Source organism: Cricetulus griseus, chromosome 4 (assembly GCF_003668045.3).
Source record: "Cricetulus griseus strain 17A/GY chromosome 4, alternate assembly CriGri-PICRH-1.0, whole genome shotgun sequence".
NCBI classification, from domain to species: Eukaryota; Metazoa; Chordata; class Mammalia; order Rodentia; family Cricetidae; genus Cricetulus; species Cricetulus griseus.
The window spans coordinates 201,357,721-201,369,301 of record NC_048597.1 but is presented as its reverse complement, the minus strand read 5'-3'; positions in this window follow the sequence as shown (position 1 = coordinate 201,369,301).

The window sequence follows — 11,581 nt, the reverse complement described above, 5'->3', positions numbered from 1 at the left end:
CAGTGTTTTTGAATCCTTGTTCTGTATTATACTTACACCCCCACCTTTCTCCAGTTTGATTCCTCTCTCTAAAGTGCCCTTTCTTTACATCTTCATTGTTTTTGTGCCATCCTATGTGTCAATGTCTCTGCAAGACATTCTCATATGCTATGTAAGTGGCATATTAAAAAAAAGCAAATGAAGAAAAGCACAAAAAATCCTCATGTAGCTACTGTCCAACAACTACATTTGTAGTTAGCTAGGTAATTATAAGTGATTATTGTCAAATGCTATTGGAGAGACTTATGTTAATTGTTGCTCACTTTATCTCACAGTAAGACATTAATTTAATAAGTTACTTAATCTCTTCTTAGTTAGAACATTAACTAAATCACACTGGGAAAATAAAACCTAGAAGCAGAATCTAATTGGAAACACTGTTTAAGACAAGGAGGCACCCCTGGACCTGTTCAGTGTTTCATTATGCTTCAGCTCAGAGAAGTTTCATGAAAGCCAACTAAAGTGCTCACAGTTCTGGCTAAAATTTATATTTACTGAAAACAAAAGTGGAAGGATGACCTTGGAATTTTACTCCTTTCATTTCAATAAATAATGCATAAAAATTTCCACAAAGTTTCAGGGATCCAAGAATATAAAAGCCAGTCAAGCTTGTATTCAAATACTTATGGAACCTAGCAGGAGAATAGAAACCCAATTAAACCAATAGTAATGCTTCCAGGAAATAGGACATTTAAAACATTTGCATAAAAGGCTACGGAAACAGGGTAAGACAGCAATATATTCTTCCTAGATGGGGCAGAGATTCTTCAGTGTCATCTCAGCTCCCCTCATACACGGTACTTTAAAGATGAGTTTTACATGGATCAAATCATCTATTAAATAAACTACAGGAAGTCCTATTGATTCCTGAAATTTGCTCAAGCTGAAGGAGCAGCCATCTAGACAACTACAAAGGGACCTGGAGCTCCAGGAGGCAGCATTCTTGGAAGGGAGCATTTGAGCAGCAAATGAAGACAGTAGAACCATTCCACCTGGGAGAGAGAAGAGTGAAATGGAGAGGAAAGTTGCTTCACCAAAAGTTAAAACAAGTGGATCAGTACAAAGAATGCCTGGGAGCAAGCTTGCTTATTGATTAGGAAAGACTGTACCATAGTAGTTGAAAATAGTCCTTTCAGAATTTTGAGATATTTTCTAGAAGCAGGACTGCTTAAATAATCTTTCTGGTTCAGTGCAAACTAAAAGTAGAATATTTTCTGTTCAAATATCATTAAATTTTTAAGGTGTTAACAGCAGTCCTGATCCAACCTCCAAGCCCTTTAAAGAACTAAAGATCTACAAAGACAATATTGAATTCCCTTTGGTGATATTGCCATGTGTATTGTGGCAGCTGAAATTGTTCTCATTTGGTCAAAGCTTGAAAACTATAAGCTTTGAGATATAGCAAATGCAGCTCTAAATTTCAGATCCATCAATGACTTGATGCTGAGCAGTGGACAAATCCTAAAAATTTCCATTTTCTCTTTGAAATGTGGTCATGCAAGTTAATGTTTTCACCTAAGATCCATTTTATATAGGGATTCACATGTATGTTTTAATTTCTGATGAAGATGCAAATTAACGAAGAATTGCATTTTAAAAGTAATAGAATATAGAGTGTTGAGATTTTCTCCATCTAGTCTCAGTCCCACTGAACTGGTTTCTCTCCAACCAGTTGGGTCCCTGCAGCTGTTATGAAATAACCATTCTGAGAAGTACTACGAAGTAATAAAACTAAATATAAAAAGAATAGCAGCACAAAGAAATGAGTACCACACCACATCAAGATGTATAAAATAAATGTTCTACAAGCAATTTGTATAAGTTTTGTCACATATCCTTTACAGTATAATAATCTAAAATAAAATTTCACAGTTTACCATACAAATAGACAAATGCAAAATTGCTGGTTTATCAAAGGTTTTATGTTTTATCTGTTCCTAGTATATTCAACACAATGGACAACAAATATTTGCTAACCATATTTTAGTTAAATATTATTAGAAATAATATTAATATTAATATTAAAAATTAATATTAATATGGCTTCTTATCCAAATTGTAAAAGATTTATGATATGCATTCATATTTTTTAATTTTTAATTTAAATTAAAAACAATCCTGTTTTATATACCAATCCCAGTTCCCTCTCCCTCCCATCCTTCCATGCCCTCCACCAACCACCCATCCCACTCCCCACCTACTCCTCATGGAGGGCAAGACCTCCCATGGGGGAATAATAATCAAAGTCTGTCACAATATTTGGGAGAGGACCTCGGTCCCCCCTTCCTGTATATCTAGGCTGAGAGAGTATCCCTCCATAGGAAATGGGCTCCCAAAGCCCATTCTAGGGATAAATACTGGTTCCACTGCCAGAGGCCACATAGACTACCCAGGCTCCCCATGTGACACCCACGTTCAGGGGGCCTGGTTCTGTCTTGTGCTGTTTCCCCAGCTGTCAGACTGGGGTCCATAAACTCCCACTTGCTCAGGACAGCTGTTTCTGTGGGTTTCCCAAACATGGTCACGATCCATTTCCTCATCACTTCTCCCTCTCTACAACTGGATTCCAGGAGACTGTGGATGTCTGCTTCTGCTTCCATCAGCTACCGGGTAAAGGCTCTAGGAATTTGTTCAGGGGCTCTTGTCCCTTTTCCCCTTCTCCAGGAGACCATGTATGTCTCTCTTAGGATCCTCCTTGTTTATTAGCTTCTCTGGAAGTATAGATTGTAGACTGAGAAGCTTTTGTAAGGCAAAGGACACAGTCAACAGACAAAACGGTAGCCCACAGAATTGGAAAAGATCTTCACCAACCCCACATCTGACAGAGGGCTGATTTCCAAAATGCACAAAGAACTCAAGAAGCTAGTCACCAAAACACCGAATATTCCAATTAAAAAGTGGGGTACAGAACTAAATAGACAATTCTCAATAGAGGAAACTAAAATGGCTGAAACACACTTAATAAATTGTTCAACATTCTTAGCCATCAGGGAAATGCAAATCAAAACAACTCTGAGATACCATCTTACACCTGTCAGAATGGTTAAAATCAAAAACACCAGTGACAGTTTATGCTGGAGAAGATATGGAGAAAGGAGAACACTCCTCCATTGCTGGTGGGAGTGCAAACATGTACAGCCACTTTGGAAACCAGTTGGTCAGTTTCTCAGGAAAATGGGAATCACCCTACCTCAAGATCCAGCAATTCCACTCTTAGGCATATACTCAAGGGATGTACATTCATACTATTAGATCATTTGTTCAATTATGTTCATAGCAGCATTATTTGTAATATTCAGAACCTGGAAGCAACCTAGATACCCCTCAGCTGAAGAATGGATAAAGAAAATGTACATTTACATAATTGAGTACTACTCATTGGGAAAAAATGCAATCTTAAAATTCAAAGGCAAATGGATGGAACTAGAAGAAACAATCTTCAGTGAGGTAACCCAGATACCGAAAGAAAAACAAGGTATGTATTCACTCATAAGTAGATATTAGACATAGAACAAAGGATTACCAGCCTACATTCCACAACCCCAGAAAAGCTAGGAAACAAGGAGGACCCTAAGAGAGACATACATGGACCCCTAGAGAAGGGAAAAGGGACAAGATCTCCTGAGAAAATTGGAAGCACAGGGGTGGGGGTGATGGGAAGGGAGGGAGGAGAAAAAGGAGGGGTAAGGGGATGGGGGATCAGGAAGGTTGAGTTGGGAAAGAGAATTCATATTTTCTAAGGGAAAAAGTTTCTTTGACACACAGTTTCAGAGGTTCCCGACCTTGGTCTGTGTTCTTGGGTCTGTGGAGAGGCAAACACATCCTCCAGAGAGTGCTTGGTAGACTAAGTCCACTCACCTCAGGGCCAAAAACAAATGAGAAAACAAACAAGGGACTAACCTCAGTCCCTTGGAAGGCATTCCCCAATGGCCTAAAACCCCATAAGACTCCACTTTCTAAAGCATCCACCCCTTCCAACAAGTGTCACATACTAGGGACGAAGCCCTCAGTGGGTCATTTCAATGCATCTTATAGAAGCATTATGAATAAAGCTATTGGCAACGTTTGTGGGCATGTGTTTATGAGGACATGTTTTTGGCTAATTTCATTGATCTAGGAGCTGTTAGTTAAAGTTTATATTCATTTGTGGCAAATGTATCATAATCTATTAATCCAGAAGGAAGGTTTCATTTCATTAAGTATTATAAATAAGTTCTGGCCAGTGATTACAGACATTAGGAATTATTTAAGTTAATCATTGATGGCATCTTAGGAAATCAGTATTAATAACATAAACAGGCAGCAATTTAATCTCATGCAACTTGCTGCAGAATAAGACATTTTCCTAACATCAGTGTCCATCTTTCAAATTTGCATACTAGACTTATAATACCCAAGTATGAGATCAGCATGAAACAGAAGCAGCATTTCTAGAGTTAACTTTAGTTACATCCTCAAAATCTAGACTTGTAAATAAATATTATAACATTTTAAATAAATTTTGCTACATCTGTGAAAACTAAAGTTTAAAGTCCGATGAAATACAAAATATTTTTTGAGAGCTATAATGATTCAATATTCTGAAAAGAACTAATTAATACTATTACAGATGAAATAAGTTCCAAAATACATCATTATACTGCAGCCAAATGTCCCAATCCAGCTGGCCAGATGGGTGCTGTGCTGGATGCCCACATCCATTTCATTGTGGGTCGTAGATTATACATACATATATATATATATATATATATATATATATATATATATATATATAGAGAGAGAGAGAGAGAGAGAGATTGAATTGATTTAAACATTTAGTTTTAAATTTTAAACACTGCCGAAATAACATGGCTGGAGTCTGAAATCAGTGTAAAGATTTTATTTTCTCTTTATAGTACACCATCTATGTTCTATTTAAAAAAGTAACGTTTCCATGGACGTTTATGTTTACATTTGTATTCTGTACTTGAACTAAAGCCAAAATACAACATGCCCCAGTTGATCCCATCATTTCCATTTCCAGTTAAGTGAATCCTTATCAATATTCCCATGTAACTACTTCAATCTCCTTTAATAAAATTGTTTTTCTGTTTCAGAATTATTGGAAAATAGATGGACTCTTTCTCCTCTGTACTATCCTATCATAAAGAGCACACAGGCTGACATTTTGCCTAAGCAAGGACCAGATGAAACATTTAAAATATGGCTGTGGTAAATATTAACTTCCAGTGCCCTTATTCCCACGAATTTATAACTAATCTCCATGGCAACAAGATGCACTGTTGACTCTGACTCAAGGTTAATCATTCTTTGTTTACTTTATCTTGTTCTGAATTAGGCTTAGGAAATATACAAACCCAGCTTCCAGCTCAGCATTTTAGAAGATGATTCTAGCAGTGCCTACAAAGGAGCAGAAATTATTATAAAATATACTCTCATCGTTTTAGGGACAAATATTTTATGATCAACTCTTAGGCATATTAAAAATGCAATCAAACAAATATCTAAAATACAGTCATGACTTATAAAAAAAAGCCCCCCCAAAATATAAACTTGTAAACTTCAGAATTATTTAGATGTATTATATTATACCTATATTTAAAATGTTACAGAAATGAAAACTGATGTTTTCCACACTGGCTACACTCTCAAGCTATATAAGAGGGTTTTACATTCTCTGCCCTCCTGCAAACACTTGGGATTGCCTATCTCTTGAATTTTAATCACCATTGTGGGTGTAAAGTCATATCTCATATTTTTGACTCATTTTTATTAATGATGCTCTTGAATGCTATTTCTTATGCCAATGATTGTCTGTACATCTTCTTTGGCTGAGCATTTACTCAAATCCTTTGCACATTTTTATTTATATTTAATTTTTACTGAATCCAATATTTTAGATAACATGTTCTTACAAGATTTGTAAAAATTTTCACCAATTATGTGCATTGTTTTCTTACTAGATGACTTGTATTAGAGTATACAGGTTTCTAATTTTGACGAAGTGAACTTACTTGTCTGGGGTTGTTACTTGAACTTTATGTGTTGTACATAAGAAACCATCCCCATATCCAGAGTTAATATTTTATTCTTATGACTTACTACTACTATTAATGTTTCAGTTCTTTTGCTTTTGCCTTTGATCCATTTTGAAAGAATGTTTGTCTGTGGTGTGATGTTAATCATCCACCTTGACCCCTTCAAATGTAGACACCCAGCTATTTCAGAAAACTTTGTTGATGACACTTTTTCTCCCTTCGACTTTTTGTCTGAATACGATAAAAAGTCAACTGTTCATCATATACTATATTTGTGGACATTCCAATGTTCCACTGATCTGTATGTCTATTTTATGTCAATTGCAGGCTATCTTATTATAATTTTTTTAAATGGGAAGGTCATAGTACTTCAAATTAAGCTTTAAAAAGGGTTGCATTGTAAGCTAACTTCAAAAAATAATCAATAAAAAGTAAGTCACATTTAAAAATACATGATATTGCCTCCAAGTTCATCTTTCTAAATAGCTTCTGGTTGCAGAATCTAAGTGTCACATACAGAATTGCCTTTCCTTGTGCTTTCAGTAACATCTGGCATTTAATTAGGGTGGCTTACATGTCCAAAGGTTTAGCCCATTATCATCACAGTGCACATGGTGGTATATAGGCAGACATGGTGATGGAGGAGCTGAGAGCCCTACATTGTATCCCACAGGCAACAGGATATGGTCTGAAACACTGAACATTGCTTGAACATATATGAGACTCTCACAGTGACACACTTCCTCCAACAAGGCCATACCTATTGCAACAAAGCCACATCTCCTAATAATGCCACTCCATATGAACTTATGGGAACCAATTACATTCAAACTACCATGTTTCACTCCCTATCCCCATAAGTATGTAACAATACCATAATGCAAAATGAATTTAGTCCACTTCAAAAGTCCCCATAGTCTATCACAGTTTCAAGAATGTTTTAAACTCCAAACTTCAAAATCTCTCTGAGCTTCATGTAGTCTCTTAACTGTAATGACCTATAAAATCAAATAAAAAAACAGATCACATATTTACAAGATACAATGGCACATGATATATAGCCATTCCAAAATATAGGGAAGGGAATATAGTGAGGAAATACAGGACTGAAAGAAATCCTAAAACCAACTGGGCAAACTCCAAACTCTGAAGCTCCATGTCTGATATCAAAGCACTCTTCAGATTGCCAAGTACTTTCATCTTTGTTGACTGCAATACACTCCTTTCTCTGGGGCTGGTTTCACTCCCTCTTAGTATCTTTCCTTGGCAGGTATTCCATCATGCTGGCATCTTCAACATCTTGGGGTCTCCAAGGCAATCCAGGCTTTGCTTTCACAGCTTCATGCAATGGCCTCTCTTGGCCTCCATTCAGGGATACTCCTGACACATGCTTTCTCAACAGCTTTCCTTAGTTGTAAAAGAAGCTTCCATAACACCTTTATTCTATACTTGATTCCAAAGCCAGAACAATGTGACTCAAGCTGACCAGTTCTGCTGCTTGCTGGGACTGGAATGGGGCCACCTCATTCAATTACAGTTTTCCATAGTTTCCTTCACTGACTAAGCTTGGCAGTCCTGGAACTTGTTTTGGAGACAAGGCTGGCCTCAAACTCTATAACTTTATAATTACAGAGTTTTAAGAAGAAAATCACTAAAACATCTGAGAAAATGTCTCTGAATGCACACATATCAATACATGGAAGCAAGAGAAAGGCTTCTGTTCATTGGTGTGTGTGTGTGTGTGTGTGTGTGTGTGTGTGTGTGTGTGTGTGTGTGCGTGCACGTGTGCTATTGTGTGTAATATATGTACTTGCCATTGTGGTATGTGTGGGTGTATATACATGTGGGTGTGAGGGCACACATATGTGAGCATGCATGTGGAGACCAGCAGTCAACGTAAGAGTCTATCCTCAATCATTAATTTTTTGAAACACAGTCTCTACTTGAAGTTGAAGCTCGTCAATTCATCTAGGTTAGCTGGCTAATGAACTCCAGGAACTGGGCTGTCTTCAGATGCCCTGCCTATTTCTACTCCCCCAGAGTTACAGGAAGAACAAAGATATGTGGCTATTTATGTTGTTCTTGGGATCTGAACTTAGGCCCTCACCCTTGCAAAACACTCACTTTATCTACTAAGTAATATCCCCAGTGCTAATTAAAAATCTCTAAAAAATGCATTATATATTTAATTATGTATGTGCATTCTTGTGTCACAGTGCACATGTAAAACTCAGATAATGTTCAAAGTTCTTTTCCTCCACCATGTATGTCCTTAGGATTGGACTCAGATAATTATCTTTGGCACCAGATAACTATTTGTGGTGTCATCTCACTGGATCCGCCCCCCAAAAAACCCAAATCTTTCCCAGGTGGGAGAGGATATAGATCAAGGAGTTAAGGCAAATAAAAAAGATGGTTTTCTGTCCAGAATGATCATTTGTCATGCATGGATCCCATATGGGTTAATTTAAAGCTTTGAGAAACTAAGAAATCCAATATTTAGTAAGTAAATTATTTTTAAAAGCATTTTAGATGTCACTTGTAAGACGTTACATGGATGTATGTTACACAATACTTGAATGTCTTATGTTTAAACTATGCAATGAATATTAATAATTTTGCACATGTGTCAGATTGTATATGTGGATATGGATGCACACACACACACACACACACACACACACACACACACACACACACGCACGCACGCACGCACGCACACAGATAGATGAAGCAAACAGGAATTGGCAGGAGTTGCTTGAGAATTCAGATCTGGCATCATGGATGGAGCATAAGCCGAGAGCTCAGCTCATGCAAATTCTTTTGGAAGAATAATTTTTCTGTTGTTGAGCTAGTAATCTATAGCTCAACTGGGACTCCTTTTTCTCTATTTATGAAATTCACATATGGCTCAAACTCCTGGCAAATAGAAAATATAGTTTCCTAATTGAAGGAAATTACAACTGCTCATAGTCACCAGCAAATGCACTTCTATTATAGCAGCCTTTGGTTTCTCATGCCAGGTAGCATTTTCTTATTCCATGGAGCAAACACTCAGGAGATGGAGAAGAATGTATTAGGAGTTGAAGGTCATCTCTGACTGCATAGTTTTAGGCCTGTCAGCACCACTTAAGACCATGTCTCAAAAATTTTTTTAAATTGAAATATACCTTTAAACTACCTAGAGAAAAGGCCACTCCCCAGAAAAAGTATGCATTTTAGAGACTTTAGAAATAGCGTAAGGCTGGCCTAAAATATAGGTTGGCCCCATGCTCTCTCTGGCCATTTTCACTCTCACGTAATTTATAAAGGTCCCTTTGTCCACTGTACCCCTCATCCTTGAAAGTACCTTGTATCACTCTGTAATAAATTCCACCTGGCCCTTATAGTACAATTTGTGTGTCTCATTTGAAGTCATTCAATGGAGACCACAGAACCAAAGAGCTACAGATAGTCCCAATCAAGATTCTAGAATGAATTCCTAAAATGTGTGCCTTGGGTACATGTCATAGTTCATTAGGTAAAAGTGATTTTGTTCTGTAATCCTCACACCTTAAATTTTATCCCTCCAGTTCCCCAGGGAAGCAGAGAATTGCCCACCACATATATATCACAGCATGTGTGTATTTACCCCTCCCTGCCCTGAAGCACACACACATATACACACATCGGAAAAGAGAAAATGTGCCTTTATGTAAAATGGAAAAGATAGAAGAGCTGGTCCACGTAGGGGAAGCTGTAGCCACGCCTACTTAGGGGCTGGCTACAGGTGTGCCTGACCACGCCCTCACAAGCTTGCAAGGGCGTGGTCAGGGGACATAGGGTGACTGCGTTTTTCACTTTTGATTTCTCTTTTGGGCTTGCGTACAGACTGCTGCCACACCGGCTGGCTAGGTCGCTCTGTAAATAAGGTTTTTCCCTATTAAATACCCTTATATTTCTACCTGACTCCGTATTGGTAATTTCCTATAATAGGTCCATATTTGGCCTTTGATCCTACATCAAAATATTGACACGATAATATAGTTTATTTCAATAATGTAGCATGCTTTTAAAAACTATTCTCTTGTTTTTATTGGCATTTAACTTAAGTGACTACTAATTTTATATCCTGTCTAGGTAGGCCTGGATATTTTGAGAAGTTATAATATTTGCAGAATGCATCACTTCACCTTGCACATTTGAAAGATAGGTGATTTTAGTGCATGGGCCATCAACCCAACTTTAAGTAGTAAGGAAACTGCAAATCAGGTAGGTATTGACCATGTCACAGACATTCTCAACTAAGATGGACACAGTGGTTCCTACCAAACTAACTATCGTGCTGAGTGTTAAGGAGAGGCTTTAAGGATACAGCAACTCCCAGAAAGGGAGTCTAGTCCATGGATGAGACAAGATCAAGATAAATGCTTAGGCTTGGATGGGCACAATACATAAGAAGGCTTCATTCAAGTACTTACTTTACTGAGAAGTGGGGGGGGGGAGTGAAATGGATGCATATTGTATAGCAGAATAGATAAAAATGCTATGAAATTGTTATGAGGGACTACCCAATTCTTCAGAAGGAGCTCCTATAGTCTTAACAAGTGGGAGGGCTGGAGACATAGATCAATTGGTTCAGTGTTTGCCCACAGGCAGAAAGCCCTCGAAGCAATTTCCAACACTGAATAAAGTTGGGACACTGGATAAAGTTGGGCATGGTAGCACATAACTTGTATCCTGGAAGTTAGTTAGGTGGAAGATGTGGACAGGACAGAAGTTTAAGATAATCTTTGACTACATATTGAGTTCAAAGTCAGTCAAAGTAAGATCCATAGGGTCAACCCAGTTTCCCTCAGGACATGAGGCTTTGTTGTAAATGTCTTTTTGTTGTTGTTGCTGTTTGAGACAGGGTTTCTCTGTGTAACTTTCAGCCTATTTGGGCACTTGCTCTTTAGACCGGGCTGGCCTGGAACTCACAGAGATCTGACTGTCTCTGCCTCCCGACTGCTGGGATTAAAGGCGTGTGCCACCAACACCCGGCTGCTGTAAATGTCTTAATTTCTATTTTTGAAGTAGAAGACACATGGCCATCATGTCCCCCTACATTCTCCACAAAATCCTGGATTGCTCTCTGTATGCAGGCTGACCTTGATAATAAGGCCAGTGAGGTGAGGCATCCTTTTTAACCCTCTCGATCCTTGTCTGTGATGGCAGGTTAGCTTTCAAACTAACCTGCAGTCCAACCCCTGATAGAAATTCTGCCTTCTCTTTTCATAGCAACTATCTCAGTTTGTGCAGTGTAGATCCTGACTATTCTCCACTAATTAGTATGTGTATTTATCAATAGGACCTTGTGGTGGTTTGAATGGGGAAGACCTACACAGGCTCCTATATTTGAATGTTCATTTCCCAGTTGGTGCTCTGTTTAGGTCAGATGAGGAGTATGACCTTGTTTGAGGAGATGCGTCACCAGGAGTGGGCTTGGAGGTTTTAAAAGCCCAAGCCAGCCTCAGCCTCACACT